We start from the raw sequence: 26,126 nt of genomic DNA, 5'->3' as shown, positions 1-26,126 counted from the left end.
GTGGGGTCTGCAGTGAAAGGCAGATGCTTTCCTAAAGTTTGCCATCGTGACTGTCACATTCCTGAGGATAGAGCTGTACCTTTCAGACAAGTATGTTGAGGGTGGTTGTGGAGAAAAGCAACACTTAAATGACTGGATGAGCTCTCAAAGGCAGAGCTATGAGTAACAGCTTTAGGGCATAAGAGTCAAATGCAATAAAGAGAATGACGCTCTAGCATTCCTCATCATTAGACGCGTTCAAGTAAGATTTTTCAGAAATACAGAAGATTCTTAAATTGAGTAGAGGAGCAGGTGACTCCCGCGCTGGTGTGGAAGAGTTCTACACTGTTTGCACCTCTGAACTTCAAGTTTTCCGTCCTCCAAAAGTCACGCCTGAGTGTTCACTGGGCGAATGATTTAGCAGTCACACAGAAATCTGAATAACTGGCATTTTCCTACTGTCTTATATTTGTGTAAACCACCCTTAGCCGTGTGAACAACTAGAATACTTCAACTCGATATACTCTATTGCTTTACCTTTAAAGACATCATGTCAGATGTTTAAACAAGTGGCTGCTCTCAAGAAAATGGATCTCAAGACACAAGAAATAAATCATAATGACCTCCTTATTCGGGGAAAGTTTCACTTACAATAGAAAGAAAAAATAGGAGGGTGGGACAGTGCTTTTCTGAAAATTTTATTTTCCCAAAGATCCTTTTAAATTTGAATCGTTTAATCAACCATCTGATTCTGATTTCAAGTCAAGAGTCATAGAGGTCCATTTTATTATAATCAGAAAAACTCGCAGTCATTGAAACACTGATGGCAGAGAATAAGGCCCTTGCCTGTGCTGGACGGAACACAGGAGAAGAGGAGAAAGACGTCATTAGGTCCCTCATCAACTTAAGGGTGTTTTCCTCGGCCAGAACCACCCCAAAGCCAACACTGGGGAGGTATCTCCTACTTTTGCACCTAACAATCTCTGTTCCATCCCTTGCATGATCTGTGTGTCACTGAAACTCTTCTAAGTGTCTAAAGAAAGACCTTTGGGGAGTGAAATATATTTTTGCAGGTACTGATGTGACCCGTGGGTTTGGGGTTACCAGTGACCCCAGTGAAGAGACCCTAGGGAAGGGACAGAGAAGGACAGACAGGAGAGCCTGTAGCTGCCCTACCGCCGTTGCTCTGTTCACAGTGAGGATTGAGCCATGCTAATCCCCTTGGGTTTTTTATCTACCAAAACAGCTTGGGCCCATCAGCAAATTGCAGTGGCATATGGTCCAGGTTTACGAGTAATCTGGCACATGATTAAAGCAAGGGGGATGTTATTTCAGCAAATACTGAAAGTATTGTAGGAGAATTTGGTGGGGTTTTTAAAAGTCAAACTGATAAAATTATAATTATTAGGGACCTCCAAGAATCAAACAATGTAGATTTCGTTGAATTAAAAGTTCCTTTAGAAATAGGAAGTTACTTTGGAAAAGAAAAGCCGGTGCCCTGCATGCTAAGCAACAGTAGTTTAGTTTCTCTGTGGCCGAATCAGTAGCTGGTAAGCTGATCGTCAGCATCTCCGGGGCTACACATGGGGCCTGGGTTTCCATGAGGGCACAGTTTCCGCTCCCCTGCAATCAGTTCAGCATCGTCTTGACCGCTGTCCCAAGGTTCCAGTGATGAGGGCATCGATTTCCAAGAGAGGTGTGACCGGAAGACAGGATTTATGGTAGAAGGTGTCTAATATAACCTCATCCATGTTTCTCAAGCTAAGTCTGCAGCTACAGCAGCGGCTCTCACCCCTGGGGACACACTAGATTCATCTGTGGAGATGAGAAAATCTTTCCCAGAGATTCAGATTTACTTAAACTTGAATGAGGCTCAGGCAAAGACATTTTCAAGCAGGTACTTTGGTGTTTCCACAACCTTTGAGTTAGAGCAACAAACACTGAATTAGGCAACACCCTGGTGTGCCCAGGGGTACAAAAAAGTATAAGATGAAAACTGAATACATCTTCCTGGAAAATCCGTATTACTCAAAGATTTGGGGAGGAAAATTTTTCGTTGTTTTTTGTTCTTCTTGAAAGTTTGTTATAAGATATTGCATTTATAATTCTAAGACAGATATGAATACACAGTAAAATAGAAAAGTCATATGAAATGTTCAGGTAAAACCATTCCCCAATGCCCTAAGAGGAATAGAGTGTTCATTCACTCATCTTTTCATCTTTTCCTTCCTTCATCAGATGTCGCGAGACATGTTTCTGCCGTATTTTCTCAGCCTCTTTGCTGAAAACTCCGTCTTGTCCTGCTTTACTCTACCCCATCTTCCTGCTTGAACAACAGTCACAGTGCTGCTAAGTGACTTAAGCTTAAGCACAAAGACCTAAAGGCATAAGCTGTTCATAGGGTCAGCTGAATGAGGACCTGATGCGTTGGTCTGGGCACGCGGGACCTGTGCAGATTGGCACGCCGTTTGCACAAGCACGATATGTCCTCTAAGGAATAAGAGAAAGAGGAACCTCATGGCCCCAAGGGGTTCATGAGCGGTCCTTAGCAGAGTATGCAGCAGCAAAGAGAACCAAGGTGCAGACCTAGGCACAGCGGGTTGCTGCAATCAGGCAAGCCCTCTGCGGAAGCACAGGGAGGATTCTCTGGAAGGCTCTGCATAGCTAATTCAAATGCTAATGACTGTTAAGTGCCTAAAGGTCCGAGTAAAAGCTTAACCATCTACCAGCTAAGTGACTTTTAAAATAACAAAAGAACTTATGACATAATAAAAAAAACACCCTAGATCCTCCACCCAGAGCCCCTCCTCACTTGGCCTCATCCTCAAGAGCACCAGAAAAGCAGTGGGGTTTCTAGAGGCGGGGCTCTTGGTCCCTGAGACCTCGAGTCCCCCGGTTCCCACCTTTACTTAAGATAAATGCCTCTGTGTCTTGTTTTATGTTAACTTTTTTCCTTAAGTTTCACAGCACCCGTTCTTCAGCCCCATCCTGCTGAGCTGGTCTCGGCAATCAGACTTTTTTTTTTTTTTTTTTTGTCTTTTTTGCTATTTCTTGGGCCGCTCCCGCGGCATATGGAGGTTCCCAGGCTAGGGGTCTAATCGGAGCTGTAGCCGCCGGCCTACGCCAGAGCCACAGCAACTCGGGATCCGAGCCGCATCTGTGACCTACACCACAGCTCACGGCAACGCCAGATCCTTAACCCACTGAGCAAGGGCAGGGACCAAACTCTAGTCAGATTCGTTAACCACTGCACCACGACGGGAACTCCCTTTTTTTTTTTAAATCATTTTTGGCTACCCTGTGCCATATAGAGTTCAGCCACACTGGATCCTTAACCCCCTGTGCTGGGCCAGGGATCAAACCTGCATCCCAGGGCTCCAGAGACAGCAGATCTCATTGTGCCGAAGCGGGAACTCCTCGTTCACCAGACATTTTGAAGCAGTAATAGACATAAAACCGTGCTTCCAATGAGGCTGCTTCAGTGTCTTCAGTCTCTCGTGTATTTGCTCACACACATGACTATATACCTAAATATTTATGTAATCGATTTAGGAATATATGTGTATCTATGAGTTTATCTTTTCATCAGTAAAAAAACATATTTGTTTAGAATCCTTCATACTAGATTGCATCTATGTCCAAACAAGTTTAGCACTTACAGGTACAGTTAGATAAGCCTGGTTTAGATTCTAATTCCCTCACAGATTATTCAGCATTTCAGCTGTGAGGATACTAAGTGGCAAATTGAGCAGCAGAGAAAAAAATGGTCAAGTTCTCATCTCATTCTGCTTAATTTTGTAGTGCTCTTTAGAGACAAACATAGCATGAAAACAATTTCAGGTTCTCTGGTTGTTCTGGGCTTTACAGTCTTACTTCATCAAGTTATTTCTCATTGGACTAAAGCTAATTAGTACGACAGAAATTCATGACCACATAATTCAGTCAGTGTATAAAAGGGGTTAAACTTCCCTGAACCTCTCGGCACATAGCATGTGAGAGACCAGCCAAGCTTAACTTCAGCCTTCCAGTCTTTGACTTTAAAAACAACATCAGCATTTGCTTTGGTAGAGTTCCAGCTGTATTTCCTCACCAAAGACCTTCCTTGCTTATCTCCCGTTCTCTCTTCAGGGGTAATGAAGGGTAATACAGATATTGATGCATCTTTCTCCAGCTTCCAGGGGAGACAAACATAGGAGTTGTATTTTACTCTCATCAAAGTAATGTTTGGAGTTACCCTTGTGGCTCAGCAAGCTAAGAACCCAACATAGTATCTACGAAGAAGAGGGTTCGATCCCTGGCCTCACTGAGTGGGTTAAGGATCCAGCGTTGCCGCAAGCTGTGACATAAGTCGAGGATGTGGAGCAGATCCAGCATTGCTGTGGCTGTGGTGTAGGCCAGCAGCTGCATCTCTGATTCGACCCCTAGCCCGGGAACTTCCATATACTGCAGGTGTGGCCGTAAAAACAGAAAAAAGAATCAAAGTAATTATTGCAAAAACTTCTGCTGGTAAACCTACCCATGGCCACTTGGCTAGCTGCAGAATCACCATAGCAACATAGTCACCGCATCATGTCAAGACCCCTGCACTGTCTGGGCTTTTAGGAGGGCTTCATATGTATCCAGAAGTGGACACTGACACAGAAGAGCAGACACAGAGATTCATGGCTTTGGCTATATTGACCAAAAGAAAAGTCTCAAGTTTCAATTTGAAATATTCATGCCAAATACTTACATTATTTGAAAAACGCCACAGCCATAAATCAAGGAAATGTCCCGGGAAGTTGGGCTCCATCCTTAGCACTGGACCAAAATCTGGAGAGGGCTCTAAAGGTCACTGATGGATTAGGAGGAAGTGGGAGAATCGGCGACACCAGGTGGTCTCCAACCTTGAAAGGAATCAAGTCACCACCCTTATTGGGGCAAAGTGGGGTGAATTTTGATGACTCGTGTGGGAAGTTGTTTAGAACAACAGAAGGTAAGAACTATTTTGCAGACTGTGGGTGATTAAAGCAAGAGCATAAAAGGAACCCAGCAGGAGGAAGGTGTAGGCTCCGCCAGAATCAGCGTAAGAGGGTTGGGGGTGACTTTCCTGGCTACCCCCTGAGCCGTGCACATTCTAAGGGCATTAGAGTGAGTTTCGGAGAAGGAATGAACTACTTATCTCCAACAAATACTTCCCGGGCTGATAGAGAAGGGATTAGAGTCAAAGTATAGAGTCAAGAGAGCCGAGGTACAGCTGGCAGGAAAGGGGTGCAACGTCAGAGCCGGGTGAGGTAAGTGGGTTTGCTGATAGACATCACAGCCACGGGCTCCTCCTGCCCATTTGATACAGTGTAATATTTCCTAGGGACTAAACGACTTAAAATAATTTTGTGTTAAGACTTCTTATTCATGACTTGGGATTTCTGGGCAAAGTGAATACAACAGACAGTGACTGTCATTGGAACTCAAGAGTTTACAAAATCAAGGGAAATCCAGGAAAGGCATAGACTAACTAGAAACCAGAGTCACTCCTTTCAAAATTTTACCTTCTTCCAGGGTAAGAGTAGATTTGAAATAGAAATAACCGCACCGTTTGCTGCATGCAAAAGCACCCTTGTCATTCCACCCCGAGAATCCACGTTTTACCCAAGAAGGTGGTGTCCCAAAAAGCACTCGTTCAAAGTAACTGCATAGAAATTCTGTAGTTGTTTCTAAAGTACACGGAAGGCATATTCTCTCTTTCTCATAGTTTAACTCATCTTGAACCTGGCAACCCTGTCTAGGACTTCTTATCAATATTTTTCTTGGAAACTTATTTTTTAATCAGAGCTCTAACTTCAAAGTAATGTCACACATATTTCTTCCCAACAAATACAGCAGGTAAAAGGAAACAGCGGCAGCCAGAGTTGCCATTTATCGAATGTTGACTAGATACCAGGTGTTTCCGGAAACTGAACTGTAATTACTAAGGTAACTTACCATTAATAGATGAGGAAGTTGAAACCTAAAGAAGCTAAAAAACTTCCCAAGATTGCCCAGTTAGGGTCCCAGGTCAGGGCTCTCGGATTTGGAAGTTCAGGGTCTTAGCGCTACAGTGTCCACCTCCGGGGTGCGGTCACTCCTCTCTCCCACAGGGACCTGTGCCACACTGGCGCGTGCTAAGGGAGGGGTTCAGATACAGCAGCAAACAGAGCGCTGCACCTTTCTGCCTCTCGGAGCTTCCGGCCCACACTCCCCACCCTATGTCAGGGGCTACTAAGTGCACCTTGAATGAAAAAGAGAACAGGGCAGAAGTTTCGACAGACGAACCCCTCGTCATCTCTGCCCACCCCCAAAATGCAGAGAGCCCCTCTCCGTTACACTTGTTTCTTCCCTCGTGGTACCGCCACGCTGGTCTTGTCTTTTCTGAACGCGTCTTCTTCCTCCTGTCAACCCTTCCCCTCCCCAGACGGGCCCTAGATGTCAGCGTCTATGTCAAAATCTGCCTCCTACGATAGCACACCCCTGGGAGCCCTGCTGAGAGTTAGGCTGGCAGGCAGCCTTTGTAGCTTCAGCTCCACGTGGGCCACACCAAAGCGTTGCTTCTCTAAATTCTTATAAAAATATGCCAGGCTATATCACACCCATCATCTCCATATTTTTATCCTCTTCAGTCACCTAATCTAGTATTTGGTTTAAAGTTCTCCTCTAGGAGTTCCCGTCGTGGCACAGTGGAAGCGAATCCAACTAGGAACCATGAGGTTGTGGGTTCGATCCCTGGCCTCACTCAGTGGGTTAAAGATCCGGCATTGCCGTGAGCTGTGGTGTAGGTTGCAGATGCGGCTCGGATCCCACATTGCTGTGACTGTGGCATAGGCCGGCAGCTGCAGCTCTGATTCAACCCCTAGCCTGGGACCTTCCATATGCCACAGGGGCGGCCCTAGAAAAGACAAAAAAAAAAAAAAAAAAAAAAAAAAAGAGTTCTCCTCTTGAAACTGAGCAGGGCTCTATGGGGCTCCTGGGCACACAATCCTTTCTGTGTCCCCCATTTCTTGATTTTAGGGAATAAGCCAGCCTCCATGACCTTCCCTGGGCTCCAAAGGGCAGGTTCAAACAGTTGCTGATCAGAGAAGGGAGGGCTGCAGAGACCAGAGAGGAGCAGCCAAGAGACAACGGTGCAGCCTGGGGGCAGGTCCTGGTCCCTCCTCAAGGAAGACAGATAGCGGTATCTGTGAGTGCTTCTGCAGAACTAAAACCCCCAACAAATGGAAGAGGTTAATGAAGCCTTCTTTATCCCTGAAAGAAGCCCACCGGACCCCTGAACACCAGCTTTGAACACAATGCAAGCTTGCCTCTGCCCTGACCCTTAGCAGCAGCCCGATTTTTCAGTCCCCGAACTATAAAAACCACCTCCCAGTCTCTCCTAAGGGGGCACAGTCTTTAGGGCAGTGACCTGCTGTGGCCCTCCTTTCCTCGGCAAAGCCAGAAAGCTACGTTTTTCTCCTTCGCCCCAAACTCTGTCTCCAGATTTCTATTCCGGGCCAGCGAGCAGAAGCCAAGTTCCGGCAACACCCTCTGCTCTAGGTTTTATCATCATAATTAGTGATTTCCGCATCCACGTGGCCGGATCAGCCAACAGCAACCAGAGAGTATCTCCTTTCCATGCAGACATGCGCCATGGCCACAGCCAGGACCTGACCACCTCCTACCACCCAGAGCTGAAGCGCCTCTGCAGTCTTAAAGTTCTATGTCCCCTCCCTAAGCAGTTGTCTGGTCTTCTAGCTCTCTTACTTGTAAGATACTAGAAGACCAGACAACTGCTAGAGAGGTGAAACGTATTGACTGTTCCATTCTCATCCGTCCATCAGCCTCCTCCTGTCCTCACTTGCCAGGTGGACAACAATCCAGCATCGCAATCTCAGTTCTTGGTCCCCTGCCGCTAGCATCTGCCAACCCTCACCTCAATCTGCTCAGTGCCACAATCCCCACTCCCTAAAATGAATGGGGATATGGGGACGAGAACATAAAGCATAAAGACAACATATCTGGGTCACTGTAAGTTAATGGTGTCCCGTGGGCCCTTAGTACTTCCTGAAAGTCCTGTAGGTGCTGCCCCTTGTCTCTCACTATCCAGGAAAAACCACTCCAAGTTTCCCATCACAAGCACTTTCATGCTCACATTTATCGCACATGGAGAGATGATTTGTGTCACTACTCTTCACTTTGTAATCTCTGCTGGACCGTGCTGCCAACCGCCTCTGTAACCGTGTCCTCTGAACCCCTTTGAGCCCCGGAGACAACTCTCACGGGGTTTTATTCGGACTCTTCCCACCATTGCTTTCAGCCTCTTTAAGATCTGCCCCCTCTCTCTCTGCTCCTTAGGAACCAGTATGTCCCTAGAGCTACCCCATGGCCAGTCCTCCCGGTAACACACGCACACTGAGGGCATCGACAGCTGGGATCCTACAACAACTCCCGACTCTACATCTTTAACCCAGACCTCCCTCCTGCTTCCATGAACCACCACCTACCCCGTGGGAACTTCCCCTGGGAGGCCTGAGAGGCACTGTGACCAGAACTCGTCTCACACGGAACCCTCTCGTTTCCCTCCTCTCTGCTTCTCTTCCCAGCCGCCCTGTCTGGGTGAATGGGGGCCCCCGCCCCGGCTCACATCACAGACCTGAACTTCACCTTTGACCCAACACCTTCTCTTACTCCTCTACCCCATATCTAATTTGTCATGATTTTCAGCTGATTCTACTCTTTTTCTTTTCTTTCTTTTTTTTTTTTTTTTGCTTTTTAGGGCCACACCCGAGGCATATGGAGGTTCCCAGACTAGGGGTTGAATTGGAGATATAGCTGCCGGCCTACACCACAGCCACAGCAACACCAGATCTGAGCCATGTCTGTGACCTACACCACAGCTCACAGCCACACGGCTGCTTAACCCACTGAGCAAGGCCAGGGATGGAACCTGTGTTCTCATGGATGTTAGTTGGGTTCGTTACCCTGAGCCACGAGGAGAACTCCGAGTCTACTTTTTAAAATATTTCTTAGGTCTTGACACCTGTGTGGATCAACTGCGATTACTGGGTTTAGACCCTCATTGGGTCTCACTCTGTTTCCTCGAACAGCCTTTGGTGCCTTCACGTGTCGTCTCCTTAACCTGCGCACCACACCGCCACCCGTTTGACCTTTGGAAGTCCCCAGGGGCCCTTCTCCCAGTTTACCTGCCCAGTCCTTGCCCCTTATGCCAGTACGCAGCTCAACAAAACTGCTGATTTGACCCAAGCTGCTCCTGCTTTGTTACTAGCCCCTTCCTCTCCCTAGAAGGAGCCTCCTCGCCAGCCTTCCTCTGAATCGCTCTCGCTTGGCCTCGTCAGCGCCGTCAGAGTCCCCCCGGCTGGGTCAGGTGGTCCCTTGACACAACCCCCTTCGCTTCCTTCATCACCAAACTCGTGATCCTCCAGTGTGAATGTATAGCTGCTGTCCACCCTATGGCTGGACTGCAAACACTGAGACATCTTTGCATCTCTCGTGCCTCACATGAGACCTGGCACAGAACAGGCACTCGGTGAAGGTTTGTTAAATCACTTCCTGAACGGATACCAGCCAATCAGAAATAATTTTTACTCTATTAGAGTACCCAAGGGAAAAATTTTTTAGAAAATAAATAATTATTTTCTTATAAAGATTTTAGGTCAATCCAGAAATCCTCCTGAATTTAAAATTTGAATTTAAAAAGAATTTAAAATAATTAGCCAAGTTTCTGCTCCATGGTTCAAAGCTTCCATTTCATGCTTCACCATGTAACACCTGTGGCTTAATTTTTTTCTTTACTATTTATTATTTGATCATTAAGTCACATCCTGCTGTCTGTTATGGTTCTATTAAAGCTGTGCTTGTGCAGTATTTCAAGCTTCCAGAAATGCAGACAAGCCATTATGGGGATCCTTTTATTGGACAGCCACCTGCTTGCTGAGACGTATGTTTCTCCCTCTTCTAACACTTGTGTTTCTGAAATACTTTAAAGCTAGACACTATTGTAAAGACTCTCAGGATTAGATTATCACCCTTCTTTTACACTCAAAGGGTGAGGAATAAGTTCTCTTTTTCTTGGTCCTTTTCTGAAATAAACCATTTTCAATTTTGTTTAAAAGCAAGATGGGAGTTCCCATTATGGCTCAGTGGGTTAAGGACCCAACGCTGCCTCTGTGAAGACACAGGTTTGATTCCAGGCCTTGCTCAGTAGGTTAAGGACCTGGCATTGCTGCAAGCTGCAGTGTAGGTCATGGATGCAGCTCGGATACAGCATTGCCGTGACAGTGGTGTAGGCCAGCCACTACAGCCCCAGTTAGACCCCTACCCTGGGAACTTCCATTTGCCACAGGTGCAGATGTTGATAACAGCAATAATAAGGAGATGAGTAGAAAATGTTCAAATAGTGGGAAAGTGCTTTTGAAACTTAAAAATATGAGAGAAAAGATATAAATAACTAATAGGAACACTGTACAATAAAGGTGAGGAATTGACTCAGAAGTAGAGCAAAAAGACAAACAAATAGGGAAAAAAATCAGAAAAAAAAAAAAAGATCCATCCAGGAAATTAAAATCCAATTCACATATGTTCTGGAAAAATTATCTTTAAAAAAAAATCAAAGAGGAAATTATTGAGGGCAGAATACAAGTACTTTTCCTATCTTCTAGAAATTAAGAGTATGTGTTTGTGATTTCAGATGGAAAGATTTCAGCAAGAATACCTGGGGAGAAAACGGAATAAAGAAAAGATTGCAAAAGCTTTCAGAGAGACAAAAACAAGTCATACACCACAGATCACTAATCAGAACAGTTTCGGATTTCTCAACAGCAGCACCGGAAAATAAATCAGAAGCCTGTAAAAAAAGAATGCAGAACCTAGAATCCTATAGCAAGCCAGAGTACCAATGCTTGAAAAAATGGAATAGAGATATTTTCAGACATGTGAAGATTCAAAATACCAATATCTAAGGCAACCTTTCTTAGAAAGCTACCGGGGGATGCACCCCAACAGAATTAGGACATGAGTCAATGATGCAGCAAACGTGAAAGGGGCAGCAATGTGGGAGCCTGTAAGAGGGACAAGATGCCTGTGAAGAAATCCCAGGAGATCTAGTAGTTGGTAGTCAAGGAACCAGAACAAGTAGCTGGAACAAGAAAACTGAGAACTCCAGGAGAAATATAGAAGACTTGAAGAAAAAAATTGTTATTATTATGATTATTATTTTGCTGCCTTGCAGCATATGCAGTTCCGGGACCAGGGATCAGATCCAAGCTGCCTTGGCAACACTGGATCTCTTTTGCCCACTCTGCCAGACTGGGGATCGAATCTGCACCCTGGGGCTGCAGAGATGCCACTGACCCCGACGCACCACAGGGGAAACGCCAAGAAAAGAGTAATTTAACTGCTAACTTATTGGATGTGTTTGGCCAGCTCTTTCATAGGTTTTATGAATTAATAACTTATAAGTAAATAAATTTTAAAATAGTTATTTACTCTGGAAACAAACATTATTCAGGAATGAAAAATCACTTTATTATAGCAAGTGGCTCAGTAGTAACATAGCCACGTAATAAGAGCCATGTAAATACTGACACTGACTTAAATAAAAGTGGGAGAGCAACTACATCAGAAGGATAGAAGAAGGAAGCAGCTCCGTCTGTGGTGCAGGGAGCGTGGGGGGAAGGGGGGCACAGACTGTTCCGTCTGCAGTAAGAAATCAACCGATAATCTCTAAAAGCTTTTAAGTGAGAAACAATAACAGTATCGTGCTGTTTAGCCAAATGGGGAGACACATCATGAGGCACAAACGAAGGGGTTGGGGTTAGGAAGCGGAATTCAGGAATGGGAATGGGGCTGCTGGGTGAACACTCCTGTTTTCATTAAAATCTCTGTACACAGTTTACTTCAAATAAAATTAAGACAACCAGTTTACTATATCAGAAGGAATATAAAAACTAAACATCTCTTAGCCTGCAAAGATTCCGGCGTCTCCGTGCATTCATGGCTCTTCTACCAGTGGCATGATTCCTGCCACCTCTTCTGGAGAGAAAAAGGGTCTTGTTTGGCCCTTTACCTGGAACCCCACCTGCCATTCTCCTGCTGGTACTTTAAGCACAGGTTTGACTCCTGAAAAAACAGGTAATTTATTTCCACAGTGACACACTCCATTGCTCTGGTTACAAATCTGATCAGCTCTGGCAGTCTTCCTGCTGCACAATTTCTGTTGCAATTCCAAATATTCACTGTGCTTCTTACCTCTGGCCCCTTGAGGCTTCATCAGCTCAGAGCCACTGACAGAGACCCAGGTCACGGACCCTCAGTGCTGTCATCTGCAAACACTGCCTTAACACCCAACAGAGGAAGCACACTTCTTCAGGATTTTACTCTTAGCAGGAGCAACTCTGGAGTTAGCCCTTCACTAATGAAGAGGGTTTCCAGCTAGCAAGCTGTAAAACTCATCAATACACTGTTCAACCCTTCCAATTCTCGTACAGTTGCCATTGCACCCACAGCCTTCCGCTGCGGCCAAGAGAAGAAAACCTACCCATCGTACAACCGCTCCCACACAAAAATCCTGTGACTACAAGATCAGTTTGATCCTTCTGTGAAATGACCACGCCATGGTACACGCAAGAATGAGTGACAAAAACACATTCTGCAATACCGCCATGAACTGTTTTTAATTTTATCTAAACTCAGTGAGCTCTTGCAAAGGTTCTGCACCTGCAGTCATCTGCCTTCTTGTGAACAGGTTTGGATGGCAGCGTGTCTTGGTTTCTAAGTAGATAATTGTCTCTTAGAGTATGAGACCCAACTGGAACTAAAAATGCTTTTAAAATCTCTTGGTTGGAGTTCCCATCGTGGCTGAATGGTTAACGAATCTGACTAGGCACCATGAGGTTGTGGGTTCAACCCCTGGCCTTGCTCAGTGGGTTAAGGACCTGGCGTTGCCGTGAGCTGGGGTGTAGGTTGCAGACGCGGCTCAGATCTGGGGTTGCTGTGGCTGTGGTGTAGGCCGGCAGCTACAGCTCCAATTCGACCCCCCAGCCCGGGAACTTCCATATGCTGCAGGTGTGGACCTAGAAAGGACAAAAAACAAAATAAAATAAAATCTCTTGGTGACGTTTGGTTTCAGGAAGTTCCAGGAAGTGTTCTTAAATAGCATTCAAGAACCTCCGTGACAGCAAGATGGAAACTGTCCCCAGTGTGACCCCAAATGTAATTCAGACAATGGGTCCAAGGCCCCAAACCCAGTAAGTAATCCCCTCTAGTCCTGCAGAGTCAGGACCCAGGCCACAGAGCACATTCCTCTCTAAAGGTGACCGTCAGCTGTCCATTTGTGGGGTGTGCTTTCTGTCAGCCACACACACACCACAAGGAGGTCAAGTCACCTGTTTCCTGAAGTCTGTTTCCATCTGGTGACTTCCCCGCAATTTTTGGAAACATTGTGTCTCTATTCAAGGCCGCTAGGTGTAGTAATCATTCCTAGGGCCTCAAAAAGGAAAGCAAACCCACATCCAAGTGGGGAAAATGCCAGAATTCAAAGAGCCGACTCCTCTCAAGACAAGCCATTCTTATGCCTGAGAAGAGGCTCCAAGTTCATTATCTATCTACTTCAAAGAGTCAAACGCTTTAGCTTGATAGAAAAGTGAATTGCTACCCAGTTAACTGCAGCAGGGGTTGCTTTCCTTGTCAAACAAGCTCTCAGTGCTGCCGACGGGGATGATATAATAACAGAGCTAAGGAAACGCACAGACCCCTTGAGAGAGAGCTCGTCTCACCAGCCCGAAAGTGGGCACAGACGAGACAGCAAGAAGAAAACCAAAGAGCCATAGAGTCCAATCAAATTAACGGTGTTTTGCAGAGAGATGTTCATATGAATCAGAGAACAGGAGAAAATGCTCAATTTTTCCATGACTCATGGCAAAAGAAATTGAGAGCACAACTAGCCAAGAAGTTGAAATATTTCCCACGAGATATCAAGAAAAACATGACTGATCACTTGATTTTAACCACACTTTGGTACTGAGTTACACTGCTTGAGTTTAAGACATGGCAAGGTAATTTGCTCAAGATAACAAATAAATATTCTCAGAAAACATCCCAAAGAGGATGTTATGTCAAGTCACAGTTTGATCTTGCAGCTTCCATTTGACAGTGACAGCAAGAAAGGAAGATTGGGTGGGGGGGGGTGTCCAATGAATCATATGCTATAATGAGCTGAGCTCACAAGTGTCTCTGGTGTTTTCTGACTCTGCGGCCTACTGAGCAGCAATGTTTTTCAAGTGCAGGAACGAACAAGTGAACAGTGAAGTCTACCATAGTGTCTGTACATTAGCAATGAGCAACAGCAGCAAGACTCCCCGTCCTGACCTCAACACGTCAGCCCTCGTCGCTTAGATTTGGGGTAAAGACGGCAGACAGCGATCTTAGCAATGCCAAACTGGTGGCGAGTCTAACGCGTCCTCACTTTGCTCACCTCTGAAGGAGAGTAGACCTAAGGTCAAAGGAGAGTTGGGGAGATGACTGATTTTTCTGAAATCTCTCAGAGATCTCTCGTCCTGATTTATAAATTCACTGGCACCTGTGACTAACAGTTTGCTATAAAGCAAAATTCAGCATAAGGCAGGTCCATCTTGAACTCTATCCAAAGGGGTTTAATTACTGAATCACACACACAAAAATCTTGTTATAAAATGGATTTACCCAAAAGGCAGCCAGATGGCCTAGTTCCAATGCGTTAGTGAGGATAAAAAGAACGGCAAACATGTCGTTCCCTCCCCACCCCCAAGACGTTTGCTATGTTGCCGAGAGGAGTCAAAACCCAGGTGATAAGAAGTCGATGCCTGAGCAAGGAGATGAAAGCGCCGTGATGCCATCCCTACGGCACCCGAATAGAACCCCTTGGCTAGGGTCTCAGCAGGCACCGAGGGAGACATAGCTCCTCCAGACCAAAATCACCGCTTCCAAAAAATGTGGGCGCCTCTTGCCTCCACAAGCAACTGTATCTTAGGAACAGAAATCGTAACTGACTGAAAGCCTCTGTGTGGAACCTAGAATGGAAACTGGGTTCTCCACCTCCGCAGCACCTTTATTTTGGGCTCTGAAGCTTTGGAAGGACAGCAGGGAGGATAAACTGGCTACTGGTTGTCTCCTGTATTATTCATTTGTGTACCAAAAAAAAAAAAAGAAGAAGAAGAAGAAGAAAAATAAAACTCCTTCTGGTTTGGAGGAAGTTGCACAAAAAGTATAGTGTGGCTAGGATGGCATGTGCCTTCCGGCTTCTGAAATAAAGGGACCTTTGTAAGATTTTGTGATGAAAAGGCAAAACAGTTGTCACCTGTTACCTCTGCGAAGCTTGTCAGCCTAGCAAACTCCATCGGCCTTTTGTATAGTTGTATCCAATTCTCTGCATAGACCTCTCTGAGGGCAGGGGCTGTGTCGTATTTATCTTTACTGCACCCTGCTCGACAGAGTGCCAGCAGAGTGGTTTCCCAATAAATTTGGGGAGATAAAAAAACAGATTCATTAAATAATGATGACTATATGATGTAATTACTATGTATATTTTAAAAATTAAAACTGTATAGGCACAGCTTATTTTGGTGTAGAGAAGATTAACACTTTATAGAAAAAGATCTTAAAACTCACAGGTTCAATGTCTTGGCTTTAAAGATAAGGAAAATAAACTTAGGGAAGTTTAACATATTAATTGACTAGAAGAGTAAAAAGGATGCAAGATTTCAAAACATACATATACAATATGTGTGGACGCTGCACTGTTTCAATTATAGCCACCCTGCCTGCTTCTTGCTTAACCTCCAACTCACTTCTAGGTTCCTTTCATGTATATTTGCCCAAAGAATGCAAATTCTTTTAAAATTAATGTAAGTTAAACTTCGTTAGGTAAATCACATGCAGAAATGGATTCCAAAGATACATTCAATATGCCTTCTCTACAGCACCTCCTGAAGACCCACCACATTGTAGTTAATGGGCTGCCTCACCTGAGTTTCGTCCAGCTCAGACGGAGGAAGAGCCGAGTTTAGAAGATTCCATAGTGGATGGGGTGGGAACGTTCTGAAGTGGCCAGGCAGTCAAACGTCAAGTGCCAAGTTTAGAGAGCAATGGCTGTACACCAAGCAAACATTTACTAGATGGCACTGAACCTGGGAGAGTACAGCAGTGGTCCCCAAGTCTCCATTGCTCAGCTCTAACCTTACAAGAAGGGGAACAAGTGGCTTCTATGTAGTATCGCTTAAGGAGCCTCGTCCCACGTCATCTTCCCAAATAACATCCTTAGATGCCTGAATCTTGTTTAGCAATTTATCTAAACAGAAATAGGCCTGGGAAGACATTCTAGTATTGAAATTTTGTCTTAGGTAGAAAGACTTACAGCTCTGGAGGAAGACAGATAAAGGTTCAAAGGCAGGTGTCATTAGCACTTTCTGGCCATGAAAATTTGGGCAAGTTAATCAATCTTTAGACCTTAGTGTTTATTTTTTTTTCCTAATCTGTAAAGATGTTAAGTCCTACCTTTCAAAGCCATTGCAAAGTTAAATTAGATATTGTATGTAACCAATGGATCACTGAAGAAATCAAAGAGGAAATTTAAAAATACCTAGCAGCAAATGACAATGAAGATACGACACTCCAAAACCTATGGGATGCAGCAAAAGCCCTTCTAAGAGGAAAGTTCACAGCAATACAAGCCCACCTCAGGATACAAGAAAAAGCTCAAATAAACAAGCTAACTTTACATCTAAAGCAGCTCGAGAGAGAAGAACAGGCAAGACCTAAAGTTAGTGGAAGGAAAGAAATCATAAAGATCACAGCAGAAATCAGTGAAATAGAAACATAGAAAACCATAGAAAAGATCAATGAAACAAAAAGCTGGTTCTTTAAAAAGATCAACAAAATTGATAAACCCCTAGCCAGACTTATCAAGAAAAAGAGAGAGGACTCAAATCAATAAAATTAGAAATGAAAAAGGAGAGGTAACAACAGACATCACAGAAATACAAAGGATCATAAGAGACTCCTATATGCAACTACACGCCAATAAAACGGAAAACCTAGAAGAAATGGACAACTTCTTAGAAAGGTACAATCTTCCAAGACTAAACCAAGATGAAATAGAAAAGATGAATGGACCCATCACAAGCACTGAAATGGAAACTGTGATTAAAAAACTTCCAACAAACAAAAGTCCAGGACCAGATGGCTTCGCAGGCGAATTCTATCAAACATTTAGAGAAGAGCTCACACCTCTCCTTCTGAAACTATTTCACAAATTGCAGAGGAAGGGATACTCCCAAACTCATTCTATGAGGCCACCATCACCCTGATACCAAAACCAGACAAAGATACCACAAAAAAAAGAAAACTATAGGCCAGTTTCACTGATGAACATCGATGCAAAAATCCTCAACAAAATCCTAGCAAACCGCATCCAACAATACATGAAAAGGACTGTCCATCATGGTCAAGTGGGATTTATCCCAGGGATGCAAGGGTTCTTCAATATCCGCAAATCCATCAGTGTGATACACCACATTCACAAACTGAAGAATAAAAACCATATGATCCTCTCAATAGATGCGGAAAAAGCCTTTGACAAAATCCAACACCCATTTCTGATAAAAACCCTTCAGAAAGTGGGCATAACGGGAACCTACCTCAACATGATAAAGGCCATGTATGACAAATCCACAGCGAATATCATTATTATTTTTTTGTGTGTGTCTTTTTGCCATTTCTTGGGCCGCTCCTGCAGCATATGGAGGCTCCCAGGCTAGGGGTCAAATTGGAGCTGTAGCCGTCGGCCAACGCGGGATCAGAGCTGTGTCTGCAACCTACACAACAGCTCACGGCAACACAGGATCCTTAACCCACTGAGCAAGGCCAGGGATCGAACCCACAACCTCATGGTTCCTAGTCGGATTCGTTAACCACTGTGCCACAATGGGAACTCCAGCGAACATGATGCTTAATGGTGAAAAGCTGAAAGAATTCCTGATGAGGTCAGGAACAAGACAAGGATGTCCGCTCTCACCACTACTCTTCAACATAGTTTTGGAAGTCCTAGCCACAGCAATCACAGAAGTAAAAGAAAGAAAAGGAATCCAAATTGGAAAGGAAGAAGTAAAACTATCACTATTTGCAGATGACACGATACTAGACCTAGAGAATCCTAAAGACTCCACCAGAAATCTGTTAGAGCTCACCCATGAATTTGGCAATGTCGCAGGATACAAAATCAATACACAGAAATCGACGGCATTTCTATACACTAACAATGAAAGAGCAGAAAGAGAAATTAGGGAAGCAATCCCATTTACCATCACATCCAAAAGAATAAAATACCTTGGAGTAAACCTATCTAAAGAGACAAAAGACCTGTACTCTGAAAACTATAAGACACTGATGAAAGAAATCAAAGATGATACAAATAGATGGAAAGATATACCATGCTCATGGATTGGAAGAGTTAATATTATCAAAATGACTATACTACCTAAGGCAATCTACAGATTCAATGCAATCCCTATCAAATTACCAAGGACTTTTTTCACAGAACTCGAACAAGATATTTTAAAGTTTGTTTGGAAGCACAAAAGACCCAGAGTAGCCAAAGACATCCTGGAAAATGAAAAATGGAGCTGGAGGAATCAGGCTCCCGGACTTCAGACTAGACTACAAAGCAACAATCATCATAACCGCAAGGTACTGGCACAAAGACAGACATATAGATCAGTGGAACAGGAGAGAAAGCCCAGAATTAATCCCATGCACCTACAGCCAACTAATCTATGACAAAAGAGGCAAGACTATACAATGGAGAAAGGACAGCTTGTTCAATAGGTGGTGCTGGGAAAACTGGACAGCCACATGGAAAAGAATGAAGATAGAACACTCGCTACCACCATACACAAAAATAAACTCCAAATGGATTAAAGACCTAGATATGAGACCAGACACTATCAAACCCTTAGAGGAATACATAGGCCAAACACTCCCTGACAGAAACGACAGCAACCTCTTCTCAGGTCCACCTCTTAGAGTATTGACGATAAAAACACAAATAAACAAATGGGACCTAATCAAACTTCAAAGTTTCTGTGCAGCAAAGGAAACCCTCAACAAAACGAAAAGACAACCCACAGAATGGGAGAAAATCTTTGCAAGTGAATCGACTGACAAGGGATTAATCTCCAAAATTTATAGACAACTTCTGCAGCTCCATACCAAAAACAAACAACCCCATTAAAAAATGGGCAGAAGATCTAAACAGACAGTTCTCCAAAGAAGACATACAGATGCTCACAAAACACATGAAAAGATGTTCAACATCACTCATTATTAGATCAATGCAAATCAAAACCACAATGAGGTACCACCTTACACCAGACAGAATGGCCATCATCCAAAAGTCTACAAACAATAAGTGCTGGAAAGGGTGTGGAGAAAAGGAACCCTATCACACTGTTGGTGGTATTGTAAATTGGTGCAACCACTGTGGAAAGCAGTATGGAGATGCCTCAGAAAACTAAACATAGAACTACCATTTGATCCAGCAATCCCACTCCTGGGCATCTACCCAGAGAAAACCGTGACTCACAAAGACACATGTACTCCAATGTTCATTGCAGCACTATTTGCAATAGCCAAGATATGGAAATAACCTAAAAGTCCGTCGGCAATGGAGTGGATCAAGAAGATGCGGTACATAAACACAATGGAATATTAGCCATTAAAAGGAACAAAATAATGGCATTTTTAGCAACATGGATGGACCTAGAAATGATCATGCTGAGTGAAGTCAGCCATACAATGAGACACCAACATCAAATGCTTTCACTGACACGTGAAATCTTAAAAAAGGACAGACTGAAATTCTTTGCAAAACAGATGCTGACTCACAGACATTGAAAAACTTATGGTCTCCAGAGGAGACAGTTTGGCTGGTGGGGGATGTGCTTGGGTTATGGGATGGAAATACTGTGAAATTGGATTGTTATGATCATTATACAACTACAGCTGTGATAAATTCATTTGAGTAATAAATAAAAGATTTTAAAAAAGATATTGTATGTAAAAGCACAAGGTTATACTTGAGGAAGAAGAAGACAGGAGCAAGGAGGAGATGACAATAGCTTAGGTTGGTGGGTAAGCATCCCATCTCAGTTTGGTTGTCTGAGTTAAAATGTTAACTCTTGGAGTTCCCGTCATGGCTCAGCAGTTAACAAACCTGACTAGCATCCATGAGGACGCAGGTTCAATCCCTGGCCTTACTCAGGTTAAGGATCTGGCGTTGCCATGAGCTATGGTATAGGTCACAGACAAGGCTTGGCTTCTGTGTTGCTGTGGCTGTGGTGCAGGCTGGCACCTGTATCTCTGATTCGACCCCTAGCCCTGGAACCTCCATATGCCGTGGGTGTGGCCCTAAAAAAGCAAAAAAATAAAAATAAAAATCTTAACTCTTAGAGGCTGTATAATTTTGGGCAAGGTACTCAACTTCTCTGTGCCTTTGTTTTCCCATCTGTAAATAAGGACTAATACTAGTACATACATACATAGGTTATATAGATTCAATGATATCATAGAGGTAAAACGCTAGTATTGAGGCTAATGAATTGAGTTGTTAGCAGGAGAAATACAGCAGATGTGAGTATTTGAGGAGATGGTAGGTACAGGGGAAGCAGGTCGGGGAAACAGGTAGATATGAAAGGGCCTTTAAAAGGAACGCAAATAGGAACCAAGCGGTTATTGACGAACGTGTCCTGATGTGTGCAGAGTCCATATTTCTTTATTTCCCTTCCTCTCTCTAGAAATCTTTTAGTCTGATGTCTTGGACTTACTAATTTTAATTTGTCTCTTTTAGATTTTGATCTTAAAACAAGTATTCAACCACTGGCTTTCTGCATGTATTTAAAATGAGCAAGTAAGAGCATAAAATATTTACATCTCCACCCTTCCCAGGGAGACGAAAGCTGCAACACCCTTCCCTTCAAAATGAGGCTAAACAGATGAGGCCTGCCCTGTGCCCTGGAGGTGAGCACACTCAGGCTGCAACAGAACAACAACAGAAACAAGTTCCAGCAGCGTTCAAACGCAGGACCTGACACAGCCAGTGGATTCTACTAACGCGAGTATTCATACCATGTCCTAAATTTCTACCTCCTGTAGACTGTAATTGTAATGTATACATGTAAGGATAACCTGACCCCCTTGCTGTACAGTGGGAAAATAAAATAAAAATAAAAATTAAAAAATAAATAAATAAATAAATTTCTACCTCCCTTCTTCTTTGGGTCAGAATCTCCTGGTAGTTATCGGAGTGCTTGTTTGCACTTAAAAGGGCAGAAGAAAACGAAATATTCAGCTTGGTCCATTGCCTGGTAGAGGGAAATACTGCTGTCAGGTGAGTCCAGTCGTCCGTCTGGGCCCACCCTGGGTTCCCAAGTAAGTGAGGTTAAATGACAGACACACTTCGCTCCTGACCTTTTCACGTTCAGTCAGGCGAGGAGGCATGATGATGCCCGTTTTTGCATCTCCCTCTTATGACTCATCACATTTTACTAGTAAATGTACATTTGTTTTTATTTTATATATTGTACATACAGTAGAATGTGGAGCGCTTCCATGAGCAGAATTAGATGAATTCTGGCAAAATGACACACCTGTGTACCCCCCCAATGGAGATACAGAAGATTTTCTTTACCTTTTGAAAACTCCCTTTCCAGTCAATACCAACTTCCCATTCTTGCCCAACCCTGGTACTTTTGGGTTTTTTTAAAGTTTTAATCACTACAGACTAGTTTTGCTTGCCCCTGAACTTCCTATAAATATAATCACACTGTATTTATTCTTTTGTGCTGGTTTTCTCCAGCTTAGTGAAATATTTTTGTGATTCATTCATGATGTTGAGTGTATCATCATTTTTATTACTGCTTTTCCATCAAATAAATATGGCACAAGTTGATATCTACTTTCCTATTGATGGAGATTTGTTTCCAATTATTGGTTATTATAAATAAAGTTACTTATGCCCAAGTTTTTATTGCATATATGTTCTCATATATCTTGGCTAAATAAAAGGAGTGGAATCGCTGGTGTAATGGGTAGGCATAGCCTTAACTTTATTAAGATCTACTAAAATGTTCTAAATGGTTATTCTGCTTTACAACTCTACTAGAAATAGGAGAGTCGATTTTCTTCACGTCATAACCGACATTTGGTGTCACCCGTCTTTTTTGTTTTAGCAAAAGACTAGTGAGTGCCGTGGTTTCTCTTTCCGGTTTTAAGCCGCATCCCTGATGACTCACAATGCTGAACATCATCTCATGTGTGTGTTGATCAGTCACATGCAGTTTTAATGAAGTGTCTGTTTTCCCATTTGTTATGGTTTGTCATTTTAATATTCAAGTGTAAGACTCATTTTATATATGCTGGATATGCAAGTCTCTTATCAGGTTAACATGTGTATGGTGAATATTTTCTCTCAGTTGTCATTTACCTTTTAATTTTCTAACAGTGTCTTTTATTTTTTCCTTTCTTTCTTTGTGTGTGTGTGTGTGCTATTTAGGGCCACACCTATGGCACATGGAGGTTCCCGGGCTAGGGGTCAAATCAGAGCTACAGCTCCCAGCCTACACCACAGCCACAGCAATGCAGGATCTGAGCCACATCTGCAACCTACACCACAGCTCACAGCAATTCTGGATCCTTAACCCACTGAGCGAGGCCAGGGATCAAACCCACAACCTCATGGTTCCTAGTCAGATTTGTTTCCACTGCACCATGACGGGAAGTGTCTTTTCATAAGCAAAAGTTTTTATTAATTTTGGTAAGTCTAATTTCAATTACATTATATTTTAATTACACTATATGGAATTGAATTGCAATGCACATTGAATTATATTGTACATTGTAATTTATTCACAATGAATTATATCACACGTTTTCCTGTCTAAAAACTCCCCACCTGCCCCAAGCTTTGAAGGTGTTTACTTGTGTATGTTTTGCAGCGTTAGCTTTTACACAGAGGCCTGTGATCTATCTCCAGTTAACTTTTTACATGCAGGGAGATAGCAGTCAAAGTTTCTTCCCAAGCCCTCTGTTGAAAATGTCTTCCTTCCTCATGAGTTTATTTTTCACTCCTGCGCTTCCTCAATTGTGAGCTCCACAGAGGTCGTCTTTGATTGGTTTGTCCGTGAAATCTTAGACCTCGACACAGTGTCTCTTATGCAGAAACTTAATAAATGTCCACCGGATGACTACATTGTCTGGAAGCTGAAAGGAAGCTGAGTTAGTACTTAAGACTGTCCCATTTTTGTGTGCTTTTCCTTTGCTCTCTTCCCAGGCAAATGCAGATATATTATACTTTTCTTTCTAACCTTATTTTATACTGTCCCTACTGTGGCCTGCATCGTGTATCTCCCAAATCGATACATTGAAGTCCTAGCCCCCATGTGCAGACAGGGCTCTGAGGAGGTGCTTAATGTTAAACAAGGTGATAGGGTGAGGTCCTAATCCAATAGGACTGGTGCTCTTAAAAAAGAGGAAGAGAGGGAGGCCCTCTTGCTCTCTTTAGGGGCATGTACCCAGAAAAACAATGTGAAGACACAGCAAGAAGGTGGCCATCTGCAAGCCTGCACAAGCCTGCTCACCAAAACTTGACCACGCTGGCTTCCTGGCTTCAGACTTCCAGTGCCTCCAAAAAAACTTCTGCTGTTTAAGGCACCCTCTATGTATTCTTTTATAGCCCCCTCCCTCATTTACCAAACTCCAGCATACTAGACTCCTTTATGTTCCTCAGGCTCCTAAAATCTCTCCCAGACTCAGGACTTGGGTTCCCTGTTCCCAGAATTCTCTTCCAGCTCTTCCCAGACTTTAGATCTCAAGTCACAGGTTTCCTCCTCTGAGAGCTCTCCTCTGGTAACCTTATCTGAAGGAGATGCCCCACTCTCTGTGTTACCACCCAGTTTGTATTCATCGCAGCACTTTTTTTTTTTCTCCATCTTCAGTCATTTGCTTATTTACCTATTTGTTTACCTACTTACTTAACTTTGTTAGTGTCTATCGCCTACCACCCCTTGTCCCCTAACATACATGCAATTAACCCCTTCAGAGGAAGCAATGCATTCACTACTTTATTGTTAGTTCCTAGCATGCCTGGCTTGTTCCTGGGGTTCAATAAATATGTTTCAAATGAATAAATGAATGACTGGTTAATGAAGATTTTATAATCTAAATAAGATTCTTACTTTAAGAATCAATTTATTGATATTTATTGAGTGTCAGCATAACATTTTAAAAGAAAGGTAAATAGTATAAGGATTAGGAACTATTTTTAAAGTGCAGATTCTACTCTACTAGTGGTTTACATATGACCTTGAATAAACCAATTAGCCTCTTGGTTACCGCATTTCAAAAATAGGTATACTGAATATAATTAAAGCCCACAGCCAACATTATACTCAAGGCTGAAAAGCCGAAGACATTTCCTCTAAAATAAGGAACAAGACAGGATGCCCACTCTCACCACTTTCATTCAACATAGTATGTGAGTACTAGACATAGCAATCAGACAAGAAAAATAAATAAAATAAATCCAAATTGGAAAGGAAGAAGTAAAATGCCACCATTTGTAGACAATGACAATATATATAGAAAAATCTCAAAGACACCATTAAAAATTATTAGAAGTAATAAATATATTCAGTAAAGTCACTGGATACAAAATTAAATGGAAAAGATATACTCTACCATGGATTGAAGAATTAATATTGTTAAAATGTCCATACCTCGCAAGGTAATCTCCATATTCAATTTAATCCCTATCAAATCACCATTTTTGACAGAACTAGAACAAGTAATTCTAAAGTTTGGATGAAAACACAAAGAACTCCAAATAACAACCAAAGTAATATTGAGAAAGAAGAACAAAGCTAAAGGTATCACCCTCCCTGATCTAAAGCTATACTACAAAGCCACAGTAAACAGTATGGCATGGGCATGAAAACAGACACAGAGATCAATGGAACAGGACAGATTGCATGGAAATAAGCTCATGCTATGTGCCAACTAGTCTACAACAAAGGAGGCAAGAATATACAGTGGGAAAGGACAGCCTCGTCAATAATTGGTTCTGAGAAAACTGGGTGGCTTCCTGAAAAAGAATGAAACTGGATCACTTTCTCATGACATATACAAAAATAAACTCAAAATGGATTAAAGACTTAAATATAAGACCTCAAGCCATAAAATTCCTGGAAGAAAATGTAACTCATACACTCTTTGACATTAGTCTTAGGGAAATTTTTTTGGATCTGTTTCCTCAGGCAAGGGAAACAAAGCAAAAATAAATAAATGGGACTACAGCAAAACTAAAACGCTTTTGCACAGCAAAGGAAACAATCAACAAAATGAAAAGGCCACTTACTGAATGGGGAAAATATTTCCAAATGACATACCCGATAAAGGGTTAATGTCCAAAATATACAAAGAAGTCATATAACTTAATACCAAATAAATAAACCAACAATCTGATTTTAAAATGGGCAGAATAGATGTTTTTCTTAAGAAGACATACAGATGGTCAACAGGCACATGAAAAGCTGTTTAAAATCACCAGTCCTCAAGGAAATGCAAATCAAAACCACAATGAGATATCATCTCATACCTATCAGAATGGCTATCATTAAAAACATAAAAAATAACAAGTGCTTGCAAGGATGTGAAGAAAAGGGAACTCCTGTGCACTGTTGATGTGATTATAAATTGGTGCAGCCACTTCTTACTAGAACAGTAAGAAGGTTCCTCAAAAAATTCAAAATAGAACTACGATAAGATCCAGCAATCTTATTTCTGTGTATTCATCTGAAGAAAAGAAAACCACTAATTCAAAAAATATTTGCACATTATTTAATGTTAATTGCAGCATTATTTAGAATAGCCAAGATATGGAAACAATCTAAGGGTCCACCAATAGATGGACAGATAAATATCCTATGGTGTATATATACAATGGAATGTTACTCAGTTGTGCCATAAAAAAAAAAAAAGAATGAAATCTTGCCATTTGCAATAACATTGATAGGTCTAGGAGGTTTTATGCTTAGTGAAGTGAGTCAAACAGAAAA

This window comes from Sus scrofa, chromosome 8 (genome assembly GCF_000003025.6).
Source record: "Sus scrofa isolate TJ Tabasco breed Duroc chromosome 8, Sscrofa11.1, whole genome shotgun sequence".
NCBI lineage: Eukaryota > Metazoa > Chordata > Mammalia > Artiodactyla > Suidae > Sus > Sus scrofa.
The sequence above is the reverse complement of the archived record's forward strand: the minus strand, read 5'-3'. Positions refer to the sequence as shown.